The following is an 18522-nucleotide window of genomic DNA, read 5'->3' on the forward strand; positions in this document are numbered from 1 at the left end:
ACTTACACATTAGCTTCACCAATCAGAGGACAATGGTGAAGAAGAACTCGGTTTTGGTGCAGGCGGTAGGCAGCGTTCTCAGCAGTACTAGTCTGCAATGCCAGTTGCAGCTATGATGCGCCTGGGCGCTTAGATTTGCTGCACTTAGCAATAGATTAGTTGGGAGTCCATAAGCGGTGGTGCAATAGTATTATAAGGAAGGGGAAAGAGGCACCCAGTTGTAATGCAGTAAAAATAGATGTAATGTAAAAACAGTAAAATAGAAAAAAGGTGAGGTGGCTTACCTCAATGAAGAAAAATTCATGTATTAGATATATTCTTAATATGCAGTTTGCCAGTGCAAATAAATATTGTCTTAATTGAGGTAGTTCCTCAGTGGTGGCTTACCTCTTCATTGAGGTAAGCCATCTAACCTTTTTTCTACTATACTGTTTTTAATGCAGTTTTATTACATCTGGATGCCCTTTTCCACCTTATTGCACCTTCATCCTCTGTGTGGAGGGGTGTTACTCCCTTTGATCCCCGGTGGCTTTGACCACCCTCCAGGTCAATCGGGTTGCTTTTTGTTACAAGAGTGTGACCACCATCTCCAGCCTTGTCTGGAAACCCGAGTGAAGATGAGTACCGTATATACATCTCCACCTGCCTTCAGTGGTTGGTTGCCCTTCTGCAACCCACCATGTAAGTATTTCTTACTTACCACCTCTTCATTTACCAATTACTGTGATGTACTGCACCATCCGGTATCCCATTGTTTCTGTGTTTTTTCCTTTTAGGGTGCTTTAATCACCCCCAACAGTCGCAGTAGTATTATGATTGTGAAGGACTGGCACAACGGTAACACGATTGATAAGTGGACATTTTTCTTCAGTAAGCAAACAAATAGGAGAAGGCAGAGCAGTACTAGGTGTAGGGGTAGGAAGGTTAGTTGGACTGGCCTATTTCTGGGATCTGTCCATCTCATGTCTATGCTGTTTACATTATGCTATATATCAAAAAAGTGTTTATGCAGTTAAGCATTTTATGCAGGTCACAGTATAGCCAAAGGAAAATGCAACAATTTAAAGGAATACTGTAGGGGGGTTGGGGGAAAATGAGTTGAACTTACCCGTGGCTTGTAGTGGTCCCCTGCAGACATCCTGTGCCCGCGCAGCCACTCACCGATGCTCCAGCCCCGCCTCTGGTTCACTTCTGGAATTTCCGACTTTAAAGTCAGAAAACCCCTGCGCCTGCGTTGCCGTGTCCTCGTTCCCGCTGATGTCACCAGGAGTGTGTAGCACAAGCCCAGTATGGTTTGTGCCTGCGCAGTACGCTCCTGGTGACATTAGGGGAAGCGAGTAAACAGCAACGCAGGTGCAGGGGTTTTCTGACTTTAAAGTCAGAAATTACAGAAGTGAACCGGAGGCGGGGCCGGAGCATCGGTGAGCGGCTGCGCGGGCACAGGATGCCTGCGGGGGACCATTAGAAGCCCCGGGTAAGTTCAACTCATTTTCCCCCGACCCCCCTACAGTATCCCTTTAAGTTTCCCATTTTCTTTTTGTGTCTTAGAAGACATTTTATCATTGTAACTAACTTGGGCAATTTTTGTTTACGTTGAAAAACTTAAATAACTACCACAGAATATATTGAAATTAGAATATTTTTCAAATTGCTTGTAACTCCAAATATGATTTTATAAAAAAATCTTCTGAAATTTCTTGGCTACTTTGCCTCCCACAGTAAAAATTATGATGAGATATGAGATATAAAAAAACTGATAAGATAAACAATTTGCATGTCCGCCCATCCCTCACCTTTGGTGTACAGATAATCGTACAGTTTAGAATAAAAACAACCGTTCATTTAGGTTTTATAGAATACTGATAAACTGTTATTAGAAGTTTTCACTATGTTGAAAGGACATGTCACACAATACCGGTGTGATTAGGCTCTGCTGGTTATAAGCAACCTCTAAGGCCTCCTCTACACTAGAAATCGCAAAACGTGACCACAATATTATTAACGATCTGGATCGTGATTTTGCATTGCAATGTTTATTGATTTTGCCTTAATTGCATTCTGCGACTCTCATTTTAGTGAATGAGAATTGCATCGGAAAAACCCGGAAAATGCTTCATGCAGCGCATTTGCAATTGGCAGAAATCACAATTGCTCAGTGTGAGTAATCCCATAGGATTACATGTGCTACAGTGTTTTGCTGATCGCCGGAAAACAGCAAAGCACAAAACGCTGCCGAAAAGCACCCAAGTTTGAACTGGGCCTAACTCAAGTGTGCTATACAACAATAGGGCAAAGATTAGGTTTACCTTCACTGCACTATACGTCTTTCCTTCAGAGCCTGATCACACAAGGTATTTTTTTCCCTTTATTGTGAATTCCCTTTAATGATATGAGACGTATAATGTTAGATCCGTGTTTAGCCCAGTGACAAGTGTATGCTTTGTTTAAATAATTATAACATTTTTGTAGCATGCCATAATGTTATAATTAGTGGGTAATTATAACAAAATAATGTACTACAAAACAGCGCACATATTTATACAGGTCTCAGGCATTGGAAGAAAATATTCTGAACAGATGTCTTTGTGAATTAAAAAAGAAAATAACACACAATTATGCTGGATTGTAAGAACCATTACTATTAATTTTAATTTTATATTTAAAGCTGGACTCTGGGGAAACAGCTAAATATACAATTCAATGGTTTATTTGCTTTACTTTCCTGTAGATTCGGTCGGCTAGTTTTATGTATTACACACTTTTGCACAGTCATGTGACACCGGTGTGTTCTGTTCTGGCTTTACGGCTTTTCATTAGCTGTGCTTACTCAACAGACAATGAAAAAGCATCACCATGGTGCTGATTAAATTGCCAGTGAGGACTTCGGCGCCCGCATGGAACGAAAGTGTGGACACCGCTACCACTCACAAAGCCCTGCATGGAAGCTGCAGAGGAGAGGAGCTCCAGCTGACCGTGAGCCTGTAATCCCCGAAAAAGTCAACTAATCGCCTGCCAGCACACCCAAATAAGGCGAATACTGTCGCCGCAACTCCTACGGGTCTGCTACAGAATGCATGGACTGCTACTTGATATGCTCCAGCACAGCAGGACATTGTGAAGCAGGCCCCAAAAAAATCTAACATGGCGTGCGGCAGAAGAGCGAGCGGCAACACACCAGTTCGCTCACGAGAGAGGAGACACACACTATCCCCACAGCGAGACTACTCGGATTGGGATTCAGATGAAAGCAGGTCCACTTGCAGGGGTAAGGAAGGCCCTCGCCCCTGACATACAGGCCACCATAGAGAAAGCTATGGCCAACTCCCTAAAGGCTCTCAAAAAGGACCTAGCTGATCAAAAAGGCCGACTGACTGACGCAGAAAAACTACTGAGCACTTGTGAGGACGATTTAAAAAAAGCCAACAAGCAAATTGAGGCTTTACAGCATGACAACTCGGTAGCTTATTCTAGAATAGAAAATAGATCACGCAGAAACAATCTGCGCTTTGTGGGGATACCTGAGGAGATTCAGCCAGACCAACTGCAAGCTTTATGTGCCGCTGAAATTCCTTCATCGCTGGGATTGCCCGGACCGTTAAAGGTGGAAAGAGCTCACCGTGTGGGTCCACCTAAGCCTAATGGTAAACGAAACACTCCCCGCGCACTATCTGGACTACGCAGATAAAGTTTCTCTACTCGCTGCCTACAGAGCACAAACACAGGACTTAACAGTGCTCGAATCCACAGTACGTTTATTTAATGATTTCTCTGCCGAGGTTTCACAGAAAAGAAAGGCATTCATAACAGTCTGCAACTCTTTGTACAGCAAGAGCTTGAAATTCGCTCTCATGTATCCCGCGGTGCTAAAGGTGACAGACCATGAGAACAAAGTCCACACCTTCCAAACGCCTGATCAAGTTCAGTCTTTTCTGAAGCACTATACACCAAAGTCACAGGAAAACCCGTCTAGTCCTAAGGATCCAACCTGATTATTGAAGCCTGAGATAATATGGAATCACTGCTGTTGAAGATACATATAGAGATTCCATGTTTTTTTTGCTTTTCCACCTTTTTGAAAATTCGAACCTCAGGAACTTTCCCTTTTAAACGGCAGGAACACTAGAACATTTTTTTTTCCTTTTTTCTTTTTTACATAATAACTACCATACAGATTCTTGTTCATGTTTTTCTCTTTTTTACTTTACCCATGTTAACAGGTTACAATGAGTATCCTTTCTCGCTAACAGTGAGCATATGTTTTTCTTTGTTATACTATCCTACTACTGTTGCCTCACAGTTGTAAGCATAGCGATTATCTTGGGGGGATGCAAGGCTTACATGCAGGTCTTTGGAGCAGTTGTTTATTGGTTTGTGCGGGGAGGAAGAGAGTTATTTTTTCTTTTTTTGGCTAAGCTTTGTAATGGTTGGGGGAGGGGGGATGTTACAGGGGGGGGGGATGTTACAGGGGGGAAGGGTAGGGGAGGTGATAAGGATTGGGAATTTCTCTCTCGATGTGATGATAGTGTCAACCTCACTGTAAGTAACGGAGCTGCAGCACGATTTCTCCTTATGAAAAGAAGTAACGTAACATGAAAATACTTTCATGGAATGTTAAGGGTCTACAGACTCCTGAAAAGAGTAATTAGACATTTAGGCAAATTTAAACCCAATCTTTGTCTACTGCAGGAAATCCATTTAAGAGCAGAGTATTTCAAATTAATGCAGAAGTTTTGGGTCGGAGCGATTTATGGCTCCCCTGCAGTGGGCAGAAAAGCGGGTGTACTCATTTTAATTAGTCGGCGTTTGGAACATAAAGTACTAAATCATTGGCATGACACAGAAGGAAGAAGGTCAGCGCTGCAGCTCCAATTACAGGGTGAAAAAGTGGTGATATATAATGTTTATGGCCCAAATCAGGATCAGGGACCTTTCTATATTGCATTACAGAACCAAATCCTACAGGAAAACTCCTCTACCATAATTATAGGGGGTGACATGAACACAGTGCCGGACTTTTGGTAAGATAGGAGCCATCCAAAACGATCACTACATAATAGAGACAGATTTATAAAACCACTATTAGGTTCCTGTAGCCTAATAGATTCATGGAGATACACACATCCTTTAGAACACGAATACACTTTTTGTTCCCCAAAACATAAAACGTTTTCAAGACTTGATGTCTTTTTAATTCATAATTAACAAAAAAATTGTACAGCGCTCAGATGCCTACCCTTTGTCTAATCAATATGATTTACGTATGTTGTATACAATCAATATGATTTACCAACTATGACACACATATAATCCTTATATAATAAGCATACATCAATTCGGTGAGTCTACACAATGGGTATATAAAATGTTGTCCCTGTGTGCCACACACAGTTCTATGGGTGCGCTTCTGGAAAAAAGGCTTGAATTGGTCCTTTCTTGTAAATACTGTCTCTTTACCAGACCAGTGCTCCAACCATGAATCCTCTTTGTATAGATTGTAGCCACCACCAAGGACACCCTAAAAGGTCCACACTCACCAGCTACGATGGGCCATTAGTCACAGTGGCCTTAATTCGCTTTTGGGGTACTTGCCAGGCTCCCCACATCCTCTGGCTGACACCACTCACAGACCTCTCCTTATCTCCTTCTTGGGTCACATATACACCTCAATACAAACAAAGGCTATCATTGCGCAGATATCATATAATAAAAAGACGGTTTATTAAAAGGTTCCACTCACATATTACAAGCAGATGGTAAGCCTGTGGAGTATAGGAACGGGCTCCACCCCGTGCGGCCTCCCGGGCTGACCGCTGATATGCTGTTAATCCAGGGTTGTGCTCGCTCCACCACGCCACCGCATCCCACATTCAGGGGATTCATCCCCTGAATGAGTCATTTCATGACGAAATCGATAGGGAGGATCCACATGCGGAACTGACAGGAGTGAGAGCAGTGGGACGCGGTGGCGTGGTGGAGCGAGCACAACCCTGGATTAACAGCATATCGGCGGTCAGCCCGGGAGGCCGCACGGGGTGGAGCCCGTTCCTATACTCCACAGGCTTACCATCTGCTTGTAATATGTGAGTGGAACCTTTTAATAAACCGTCTTTTTATTATATGATATCTGTGCAATGATAGCTTTTGTTTATATTGAGGTGTATATGTGACTAAAGAAGGAGATAAAGAGAGGTCTGTGAGTGGTGTCAGCCACAGGGTGCGGGGAGCCTGGCAAGTACCCCAAAAGTGAATTAAGGCCACTGTGACTAATGGCCCATCGTAGCTGGTGAGTGTGGATCTTTTAGGGTGTCCTTGGTGGTGGCTACAATCTATACAAAGAGGATTCATGGTTGGAGCGCTGGTCTGGTATAGAGACAGTACTTTTTAATTCATACCTCTCTTAGATATAGACTCATAAGAACTTCAATAGAAGATTTAGTGATATCAGACCACTCACCTGTGTTACTAGAATTGGAAGATTACCAACCAAGAGGCACAGGCGTTCTTTGGCTCTTTCCTATTAAATTTTATGGCAGCGAAGATTTTGAAGAGAAAATGAAAATGTGGTGGAAAATGTGGTGGCAAGAGTATGCTTGTGGTAATAGTGAACACACATCTAACCCAATCTTATACTGGGAAACAGCCAAAGCAGTTCTCCGAGGTAGGATCACTTCTTATGTGGCCGCCAGAAAGAAAACAGCCCATGAAAAATATCAAGCAGAAATGTCCAAAGTCAGGGAAGAGTACAAGCTTTGCTTACAGCACCCTACCAGTTTGAATAGAGAGATATGACCAGATACTAAATGTAGGGGCGATCTGTGGTTTAAACTGCAAGCTGATCTGCAGAAGCCATATACCTTCCTTACCTTCCACAAATTTGGTGAACAATATGGAAAGCTACTAGCTAATATAGCCAGACAGAAGAGACTAGCACAAGAACCATGCCAAATAAAGGATAAACAAGGAGTACAGACTAGCAATTTGGCAGACATAAATAATTTGTTCCGGGTTTATTTTGCTGAATTCTACAAATCCAAGTCAGTAAACTCCTCTAGCATTGCTAATGCTTTGGCAGATTTACCAATTCACAGGTTGACCACAAAACAAGCTGAAGATTTAAATAGAGATATAACTACACAGGAAGTCAGGGGAGCCATAAAAAAACTTTCAAATCAGAAGTCACCAGGCCCAGATGGCTTAACAGCTGAATTCTTCAAACTCTTACAACTGGAAATAGGAAAGCCTCTTACTAAAGTATATAACACAGTTTTATCAGATTCTACTTACCCCAAAACTGGGAGAATGGCATACATAAAACTTTTACCAAATAGAAGGGAAAGATTTGAGTGAAGTAGGGGCCTATAGGCCAATTTCACTGCTGAACCAAGATGTGAAAATTCTGTCTAAAATTTTGGCTGACAGGTTGTCCTCTGTGATGCCCTGTCTAATTCACGAGAACCAAGTAGGTTTTATGAAAGGGAGATCTGGAGTTACTAACATTCGCAGAGTTCTGACACTACTGGAACATGTTAAAGCCTACCCAGACACTTTCAAATCATCAGCAATTCTAATGTTAGACACGGAAAAGGCTTTTGACAGTGTAGAGTGGGATTGGCTGCAGGGGGCTATGGCCACCATGGGTTTTGAAGGTACATTTGTGAACGCAATCAGAGCAATGTACAAAGACCCAAATGCATGTATAGCGACTACAGGATTCGTGTCATCACCCTTCCTGATACAAAAAGGTGTGAGACAGGCATCCCTGTCTCACACCTTTTTGTATCAGGAAGGGTGATGACATGAATCCTGTAGTCACTATCCCCCCTACTCTTTAGAATTGCCCTGGAACCCTTTGTAATGACCTTACGAATGCACATAGCTGGCATCAAAATAGAAGAGGTACAGGTGCAACAGGCAATTTTTGCAGATGATACACTGCTTTTCTTAAAAGATCCCTGCATACAAATGCCCCAGGTTTTTCAGATTCTCCAAGAATTTACGACTTTATCAGGTCTCAAAATAAACAAAGAAAAATGTGAGCTTATGCCATTATCTAAATGGGCAGATGTAAGGAATTGGACACATCTGGGGTAAAATGATCCACTACTAACATTAAATACTTAGAAATAAAGATACCAAGAGACCCCACCCAACTCTATACCCTAAACTACACTCCACTTTTCTGTCAGATTAAATCACAGTTAGACAATAGACAGATGGAGCACACTGCCTTTAGGGATAGCGGGCAGAATGGCACTTATAAAAATGTCCCCTATGGGGAGACTACTGTACCCCCTGCAGACGACCCTACTCCTACTATGTCATAAAGATGTTAAGTTTTCGAAGCTGCTTTCACAAAATTCATTTGGAAAAGAAAAAAGCCTAGAAATGCATTGACAAAACTACAACTCCCTAAAGACATGGGAGGCTTAAATCTACCAAACTTACGGAGGTATAACCTGTCAGCCTTAATGAGACATGTCCAAGACTGGGTAAAGGGGACTAGTAGGTTCTCTAACATAGTACTAGAAACAGAAATTGCCAAACCCTGGTCCTTACTTGGCCTATTAGCTGAACTTGCCTTATGCTTGAAACAAAATGTAGTGTTTTGTGATACAGTAATCTCCTGGAAGAGTGTACGCAAATTATTAAAGCTTCCTTGCTTAGTATCAAAATACATGCCCATCTGGGGCAACCCTCACTATCCAGCCAGTATCTCTCAAAAGCAATGTTCAGACTGGGATCTTAAAAGGGTGACTAAGATAAGAAACCTACTAAATTTAACTACTGGAAAATGGCTCACATTCAATGACTCAATGATCAATAAGACTGACTTTCTTCCATACATTCAAATAAAGTCCCTGGTCCGTTCTCATATATCAAACATAGAGAGTATAGCTTTTCCGGATGCATTTGATAATTTAATCATGCCGGGCAGCCCTATACGCTACTTAACGGAATTAAATATGGGTTTAAGCAGAAAAGACGAGAACAGGGACATTAAAACTACCTACAAGGCATTGGAGAAAAGATTTCAAAGAGGAATCGATTGAGGAACATATTATCCAGGGGTTCAAAACTTTCAGAGACTATATAAACAATGAAATAACTGAGTGTGCATATAAGTGATGCCCCTGAGTAAGCATATAAGTGACACAGGAAACTGGAAGACTGTGTATGCCTTACTTCCCTTTACAGTGTTAGCAAAAAGTGACTCATCTGCATCTCAGCAGGCCGTGAGGGGGACTCTTTAAGTAATATGAGGATGTCCAGATGTCCACCACCTCCCTGAGAAATAGATAAAGGGGGTAATTTTTGATGCTCATGAAATCTAAAAAAATGTGTTTCTTTTTTCATCTGTGCTCTTCTATTTGCACCTGTATATAATCTGTGCTCTTCTATTTGCACCTGTATATAATCTGTGTTCTTCTATTTGCACCTGTATATAATCTGTGCTCTTCTATTTCCACCTGTATATAATGTATGCTTTTCTATTTGCAGCTGTATATAATCTGTGCTCTTCTATTTGCACCTGTATATAATCTGTGCTCTTCTATTTGCACCTGTATATAATCTGTGCTCTTCTATTTGCACCTGTATATAATCTGTGCTCTTCTATTTGCACCTGTATATAATCTGTGCTCTTCTATTTCCACCTGTATATAATCTGAGCTCTTCTATTTGCACCCGTATATAATCTGTGCTCTTCTATTTGCACCTGTATATAATCTGTGCTCTTCTATTTGTACCTGTATATAATCTGTGCTCTTCTATTTGCACCTGTATATAATCTGTGCTCTTCTATTTGCAGCTGTATATAATCTGTGCTCTTCTATTTGCACCTGTATATAATCTGTGCTCTTCTATTTGCACCTGTATATAATCTGTGCTCTTCTATTTGCACCTGTATATAATTTGTGCTCTTCTATTTGCACTTGTATATAATCTGTGCTCTTCTATTTCCACCTGTATATAATCTGTGCTCTTCTATTTGCACCTGTATATAATCTGTGCTCTTCTATTTGCAGCTGTATATAATCTGTGCTCTTCTATTTCCACCTGTATATAATCTGTGCTCTTCTATTTGTACCTGTATATAATCTGTGCTCTTCTATTTGCACCTGTATATAATCTGTGCTCTTCTATTTGTACCTGTATATAATCTGTGCTCTTCTATTTGCACCTGTATATAATCTGTGCTCTTCTATTTGCAGCTGTATATAATCTGTGCTCTTCTATTTCCACCTGTATATAATCTGTGCTCTTCTATTTGCAGCTGTATATAATCTGTGCTCTTCTATTTCCACCTGTATATAATCTGTGCTCTTCTATTTGCACCTGTATATAATCTGTGCTCTTCCATTTGCACCCGTATATAATCTGTGCTCTTCTATTTCAACCTGTATATAATCTGTGCTCTTCTATTTCCACCTGTATATAATCTGTGCTCTTCTATTTGCACCTGTATATAATCTGTGCTCTTCTATTTGCACCTGTATATAATCTGTGCTCTTCTATTTGCACCTGTATATAATCTGTGCTCTTCTATTTGCACCTGTATATAATCTGTGCTCTTCTACTTGCACCTGTATATAATTTGTGCTCTTCTATTTGCACCTGTATATAATCTGTGCTCTTCTACTTGCACCTGTATATAATTTGTGCTCTTCTATTTGCACCTGTATATAATCTGTGCTCTTCTGTTTGCACCTGTATATAATCTGTGCTCTTCTATTTGCACCTGTATATAATCTGTGCTCTTCTACTTGCACCTGTATATAATTTGTGCTCTTCTATTTGCACCTGTATATAATCTGTGCTCTTCTGTTTGCACCTGTATATAATCTGTGCTCTTCTTTCTTTCTTTCTTTCTTTCTTTCTTTCTTTCTTTCTTTCTTTCTTTCTTTCTTTTTTTTTTCTCCTGTGTGTTTATTTTTACTTCTGTATATGTCTACAATGTGGTGTCATCTTCTTCTGTATACTGTTATTAATTTTTATTATTTCATTAGTGTTTTTCCTTTCTTCTTATTTGATTTTCATATTCTTCTCTTCTTCTGTCCTCTGTTCTTCCAATCCTCTGTTTTTCTTTTCTTCTGTTAGTAGGCGATCATTGGCCTCCAATCAATTCTGTTACAACCCACTGTGGTGAACACGTATATAACATACAGGCAGCTGGTGCCAGTTTTATGATGCTGTATAAGAAATGCAAATGGCACACCGAGGCCCATATGCAATTCACTTTTTCACCTGAGTTTTCACCTAGGTGATATTTTTAAACTTGTCAATAAAATGCATTTTAAGCCCCCAGAAGGCAAGAATATGCTCAAAATAATTTTAGTAGTACTTTTGTACCAACTTTTTGGTACTTTTTTAGTTGAAAAGTACTGGAAAGTTATTTAAAATCAAAGATGAAAAATTATCTCCTGGGAGAAAACTCAGGTGAAAAAGAGAATTGCATATGGCCCCAAGAGTTTTACTAATAAACTTTGTATTAGAGCAAAGGATCACAGACACAACATGTTTCGGGTGGAGCCCTTCCTTAGGTTCTCACCCCGCACAATCTGAGCAAAGCTTAAATAACCCACTGCCCAGGAAGTTAAATTATCAATACATATTCATAAATGCAACCCATGTGATACAAACATTTGAAATCCAATGAGCAGAAGGGGAACAACACATTCTGTGTCTCCCCAGAATGAATGAGCGAAGTGTTCATAAACATGTCATTCAATATTACAACTTTCTAATTTATACAGAGCCGTTTTATGTACTATATGTCTAACTTTCATGAATAACCTCTACTCTCCTTCATGAACATTTTTCATTATTCAGAAGTGGAATCATTCCTGGAAGAGACAAGGATGTTAAATAAAACAATTCAAACTCAGATTCATTCAAGGCCAGTGGAGAAAACAACTTAACTTCTTAATACACCTAGCCTCACTTTGAAATTAATCTACCTCTCTCATCGCCCTTTCTGAGTGGTGGTACTGCTTCCATGACAAACCAGCATAACTGAGCTGCAGTGTGGCCTAGCTGAACATAACACCTGAAGACAACGGTATTATAATCCACTAGACCTAAGGTACATTTAAAAACGGGCGCTAGGCTGTGGTCGTGACCCCCCGAACTGCTCTGTCTCTCCTACAGTAGCCGCGCACGCCGCACATGCCTGCACACACCGTACACGCACACACTGCACGCACTCCTGCCCCCCTTCTGGCCCCATCCTTCTCTGCTAGGTGTCATTCCCCCAGCCAGGCATCATTCCCCTCAGCTCTCCGCAGTGTCTCTGCGGCTCTGCACATGCGCACAACTAAAAAGAACACACACACAGGGACATGGGACGCAGAGACACTTGCCCATTATTATATAGGATGTTACCACTGGCCAGGTTAGTGATGCTGCACATGTGTTCTTGAACTCTTACTTGCACCGTGCATGTAGTGGGCACTTGAGTTCATAGACCATAAAGCAACCACTGCTGTGAAATTGATTGTGCAAACTAACAAAGTTGTAATATTGTTTGAAATGTTAATGAACACTTCGCTCATAAACTTATAAGATAATGAATTGTATGCGTAGTGTACAGCTAAGAAATAGAACATTAGTAGCAAAGAAAACAGTCTTATACTGTATTCAAGTACAGGAAAAGTTAAGAAATTTCAGTTGTTAACTATGCAGTAGAGTTTCTCTGAGCTTCTCAAACCGCTGGGTCGAATGCAGCCTTGTTATCTTAAATAACCAAGAAAGAGTGAGAGACAGTTTGAGGTAAGGTTTTACTGCAGGAAAGTTCAAACGGTCATTATTTCTGCTTTGTTTTATAGTTTAAAAGACAGTTTGCTTTTAAAACTGAAAATACAATGTTATTAAAAAAAGGTTATATAACTGAAAAAAAAAATATGACACTCTTTTCTTTTGCTACTAATGTGCTATTCCTGGTCCGTACTACACACACAATTCATTATATCATACTTTTTCGCTTCAGGTTTGCGTTAAAGTGAACCTCCGGACTAAAAATCTACTCAGCAGAACTGAAAAGGCTTGGGGCTTGATTCACAAAGTGGTGCTAACCTACTTAGCACGTCTAAAGTCTTTAGACACGCTAACCAGGGTGCTAAGTAGGTTAGCACCGGATTTCTCAATCAGATCGCGCGCTAACTTTGCGCGCGCAAAGTTTTACGCGCGCAAAGTTTTACGTGCGCTAAGTCCCATAGGCTTTAATGGGCACTTCGCTCGGAGCGGCCTGCGCTCTGTGCAGTACGCGCGTAAAGTTTTACGCGCATAAAGTTTTGCGCGCGTAAAGTTTTATGCACGATAAGCTTGTTTAGACGTGCTAAGGGGGTTTTCACAGGCGTGCTAACAGTTAGCACCGCTTTGTAAATCAAGCCCCTGGTGTTTTTCATTAACAGCTTCACAGCATCAGAACTTTGTTTTTCTTACCAAAGCATCATTATTAGCTGCATTTTTACCTAAGCTCCACCCATCAAAGAAAAAAAGCCCGCTCCTTTTTCCCTGATGCTGTGCAGAGCATGATGGGATTTCCTATGTTGTTATTCACATTGCCTAGCAACTGGAAGAGATGCTCTTATGCTCCCCGTCACCTCCTTTCTACCAAAAAGATGGCTGCCATCATGAAATCAAACATTTGTCTGTTCTTTTCAAACAGGGTGGGTAAGAAAATTATATTGCCTATCTGATTTAATTAACATAACCAATGTAACTTAATGACAGTATGTTTGTTTAGGCTGGAGTTCCTCTTTAAGGTCAACTGATATCCGCATGAATTAACGACACAGTCTGAGAACTCAAAACAGTACAGCAGCAAAACAATGTTTTTCAAGTCCCCTTCTTGTACTATGATAAATGTATGCATACATTTTCTTTAACTTTTTTTAGATGCAGTAGATTTAGCAGAAAGAATCTTGTATTATATTTTATCTTGCGTCGCCACAAAACCAAATAAAATGTTTGTTATTCACAGATGTTCTTTTCAAGAAAAGAAAGTAGAGCCTGGAAGTATTGTGTGTGTAAAGCACAGTATAATTGTTCTTCTTGATCTATAGGAAAAATAAGAATAATTGCACTGAGAGCAGAGTTGAACTGGAAAATCGTAATACACCCTTAATAATACGCATTGAAGCAAATAAATGTCTTGGTCTGAAATTAAAATGTGTGTATTTCCTTTTCATGAATTAATTTCTTTTTTTTACACAATATCTAAATGATTAACCCTCCTGGCGGTTTGCAAAAAAATCGCCAGGGGGCAGCAAATCTTTTTTTTTAATTTTTTTTTTTCATGTAGCGAGACAAAGTCTCGCTACATGATAGCCGCTGCTCAGCGGCATCCCCCCAGCCCCTCCGATCGCCGCCAGCGATCGGAGATCCGGAGATCCCGTTCAAAGAACGGGATCTCCCGGAGGGCTTCCCCCGTCGCCATGGCGACGGGGCGGGATGACGTCACCGACGTCATCGACGTCGTGACGTCAAAGGGGATTCCGATCCACCCCATAGAGCTGCCTGGCACTGATTGGCCAGGCAGCGCACGGGGTCTGGGGGGGGGCGGCTGCGGCGCGACGGATAGCGGCGGATCGGCGGGTAGCGGCGGCGATCGGGCACTGCACGCAGCTAGCAAAGTGCTAGCTGCGTGCAGCAAAAAAAAAAATTATGCAAATCGGCCCAGCGGGGCCTGAGCGGTGCCTTACGGCGGCATAGCCCGAACTCAGTTCGGGCTTACCGCCAGGAAGGTTAAGGAACAACATCAGGCAAGCATAATAAGAACTGTATATTAACTGCTGTTATAAATGTACAGGGCTAGTAGGTGAATGGAGATCCAGAAATCTGGTACAGCAAACTTCTGAGGGTAATCTGAAATGACAAGCCCCTGCCTATGTGGTTAATTTAAACTTCAGAAACAATAGAAAGTGAATATAAATGGCTGCTTGTTGAGTTCTCACTAGCTCACTTAACAACATTTACCGAATGGACCAAAACATGACAATCTTTACTATAGGAACAAGTTCTAAACTTACAGTATCAGTAATATTTGTTCAAAGTATTTGCTGCAGCATAAAATCAGAGAGCTCTGTCCTTATCAAAGCTTAGGAACTGACCTCCTCTCGCAAAACAGATACAGTAGTTAAAGGGAACTGAGTTCTTGAAGTAAACATTTTCAAAATTAATCTCCCCACAAGGAAGGTTTGTAATGGAGTGGGCTGTTGGTGGGCAGGGGTTTTGGCGAGTATCACTACTTGCCTACAGGTACTATGCCTCCCTCTGACCCCTGGTCAATATGGGATCCACCATATTCTCCAGGGATAGAGTGGAGCTACCGCATTTTCAACTTGATAGAAAAGTTGTGTGCACGTGCCACAATGCATGTTGGGAGATGTAATCCAAAGTACAGAGATGTTCTTGAATCCACAGAGTAAATCCCCTGGTATGCTTTGTGGCTCATGCGAGTGAGGTAGTTGAAAAACCAGCCACTGCAGTCGCTTTCTGAAGAACATGGTGGATCCCATATGGACTGGGAGTTAGAAGAGAAGCACTTCATAGGTAAGCAGGTATGTTCCCCCCCGACACCCCTGGCACGTTCCATTATGAACCTCCCTTATGAAGAGGTTAATTTAAAAAAGAATAGTGTTCCAGGTGCTCGGTTCCCTTTAGGCCTCATGCACATTCGACAGGTTGCATCACACGGCATTAGTGTTTTTTGACCCAGCTCATCGCAATGACCATGCAATTCTATGGAGACTTGGATAGTTCACACGATGCAACGCGGCGCACTGGAAGAACCCAAATCACTGCAATGCCAATACAAAGTCTACAGCCCGTTACCGCATGATCCACGCATGATGGGAAAACAGTGCAACATGGCTTGCATGCTTCGATTGATGGGAATCCCAGTGATGTACTTTGTGTCCAGCAGGGAGTACATCATAAGCCGGGGGCAGGCATATGCATATGACCCTGTCCACTGTTGTCGCATCGTGGTGCAGGGTCATATGAAGGGTCATATTTGTTGTGCGATGCCATGTGCTCACCACATCACATCACAAACATCAAGTGTAAAATTGGCCCTAAGGGCCAGTTCTCACTGGGGCGATTAGCGGGCGATAACCTCTAATCGCCAAAGCGCTATAGCTTTTTAAAGCACTAGCACAATACTAACATAATGGCAGTGATCTCACTGCCATGATTGCTGGTGATTGAGAGCAATTTGTGATTAGTAGCAATCGCAAAACGCAGTGCATGCAGCATTTTTTCGTGATTTTAGAGCGATTGGGATACAGTGCTTAAAAAAAGTGCTAATTGCGATCGCTAAAAAATCACGAGAGTGTACAGTGATTTTACTTCACTAATCTCGGTAAAATCACCTGCGCAAAACGTTTTGCGATTCTAAGTGAGAACGGGCCCTAAAGAGAAATTTCACTGACATATACTGTATATAGATGGGTAGACTTTTTTTTTAATTACCTGTAATTAAAATATATCTTTCTGTTTTAATCTGTAATCATTTTAACATTTTCTAAAAACTGACAGTAAACTCAAATTCCTCTTCTTTGCAACCTTGGCAACTGCATTTTGTACACTCTGCTTAGCAGACTACTTCCATAAGACTATCCAGAAACTCCCACTTCTTTGGAGGAGTAATAAATTACACAGATAAAAATGTATTTGTTTTCGACACTTGGATTGGCAGTGACTGGCAGGAAATTTTAACTCTCCTACATTAATCCTTGTAATATTAAGAACAAAACTAAAGGGTTTTTGTAAAAAAAATAAAATAAAATAAATAATGGAGAATTTCCTTTTCAATGCACCCGTCACACTTTCCACCTTGCATAAGGGCAAAATAGATAGATAGTACAGCTATCACTTCTCCAGGAACCCCCACCAACTCCAGGAGGACACTAAACCAGTTTTTGGCCTTATTCACATTGGGTTTGGCTCGCATGTCCATCCGCATTGGGCTGTTTTTGAGGCGTCTTTTTTTTTCCTGATTCCCGGTGCTTGGGTGGGCGATTCAATTTTTGTGCTTAGCGGCTTTCTAAGTGTTTTTTCCAAGCGGTTTTGTAATTCACTCTCTGACGCAAGTCAGGAAGCGAACTCTTGAACCCGGAAAAGAATAAATACAATGTATTTATTGTTAAAAAAGCTGACACAATCGCTACACAAAGTGATTTTGTGAGCATTTTGCGTTGCTCCTATACTTTCTATTGAGACGGAATCGCCTCAAAAATGGTACACGCACCACTTTACTGAACAGACAGCGCACAACTCGTGCTGATATAAACCTTCTCATAGACATTCATTGTCCACGCAGTCGGGGGCGTTTTTAAAAACCACACACGGGCTAAAAAGCCGAAAACTCCTGCAGTGTGAACAAGCCCTTTTTGCTAGGTCTTTAATGTCAATAAAAAAAATATTCACTAAGGGTTCAAGGAAACGTTGTAGTATACAAATACAATCTTTTTCTTTTCATTTACTACAGTACACATACTATTCAGAATGAAACAGAGAATTCTTCACAATAATTGATTGTTTGTTCCTTGACCATTATGACCAGATTTGTGATGACAATATTTGCTGTGATAAAAAAAAAATATTTCCATAGGCCCCTGATGGTGCGCTTCCCATCAGGGGCGTAACTAGAGGGGAGCAGTCCCGGCTACACTTGTTATGGGTGTGAAGATCATGATGGCCACACTTGTTTTATGACCCTTGTTAGATGGGCCCCAAGGCTGTAAGGGACACCAAGGGGAGGAAAGGGAACATTTGGGGACCCATCAAAGGTTTGCTGGGGAGCCCCATGTATTGTAGTTACACCACTACTTCCCACCAGAAATTATTGCATTTCTTGCTCTCCAGAGACCAGAACAACCCCCCTGAATTTTTCTCCTCAGTGAAGTTTAAATTCAAGGCCCAACAAACCCCAAATTTTGGTCTCTGCTTGGCTAAACTTGAACCAAACTGAGGCATTTGTGCATTTTTTCCAGCAGTATGTTCCAGTGAACAAGGTTTGTCTGAAAGTACTTTAAATAAACCTCTTCTTGCTCTACATCTCCCATATTCACATTTGCAGTTTTTTTTTTTTTTTTTTTTTTCAGGTGTGAGTTTAGCACAATCATTGATTGATAAACAGGATAAGAAGGAAAGAGTGATAATGGATTCTACTTCCAAGCACCATATTTTAAATTGTATTTTAATGATTTGGCACCAGCTTATTTATATGTAAACTAAAATGATTGCCTCTAAATTGCAGGTTATTTTGCTGAACAAAGCAAGCTATCACAGCACGTGTCCTCACATGTAGCCAGAGTACAACCTCAGCAAGAAATACACATGCATCCAGTAGAGCCGTTTTTTTATATAGTAAACAGATATGTAGAAGGAGGATTTGTGGTTTTGCATCAAGTGCTGCCTGGCATACTTATTACCTAAATGGTTCTTTTGATTAAATGTAATGGTGATGCGCAAAGAGGATTTGGTTAACCACATCTCCTTGCAGTATATTAAGTAACA

This window comes from Hyperolius riggenbachi, chromosome 3 (assembly GCF_040937935.1).
Source record: "Hyperolius riggenbachi isolate aHypRig1 chromosome 3, aHypRig1.pri, whole genome shotgun sequence".
Lineage (NCBI taxonomy): Eukaryota > Metazoa > Chordata > Amphibia > Anura > Hyperoliidae > Hyperolius > Hyperolius riggenbachi.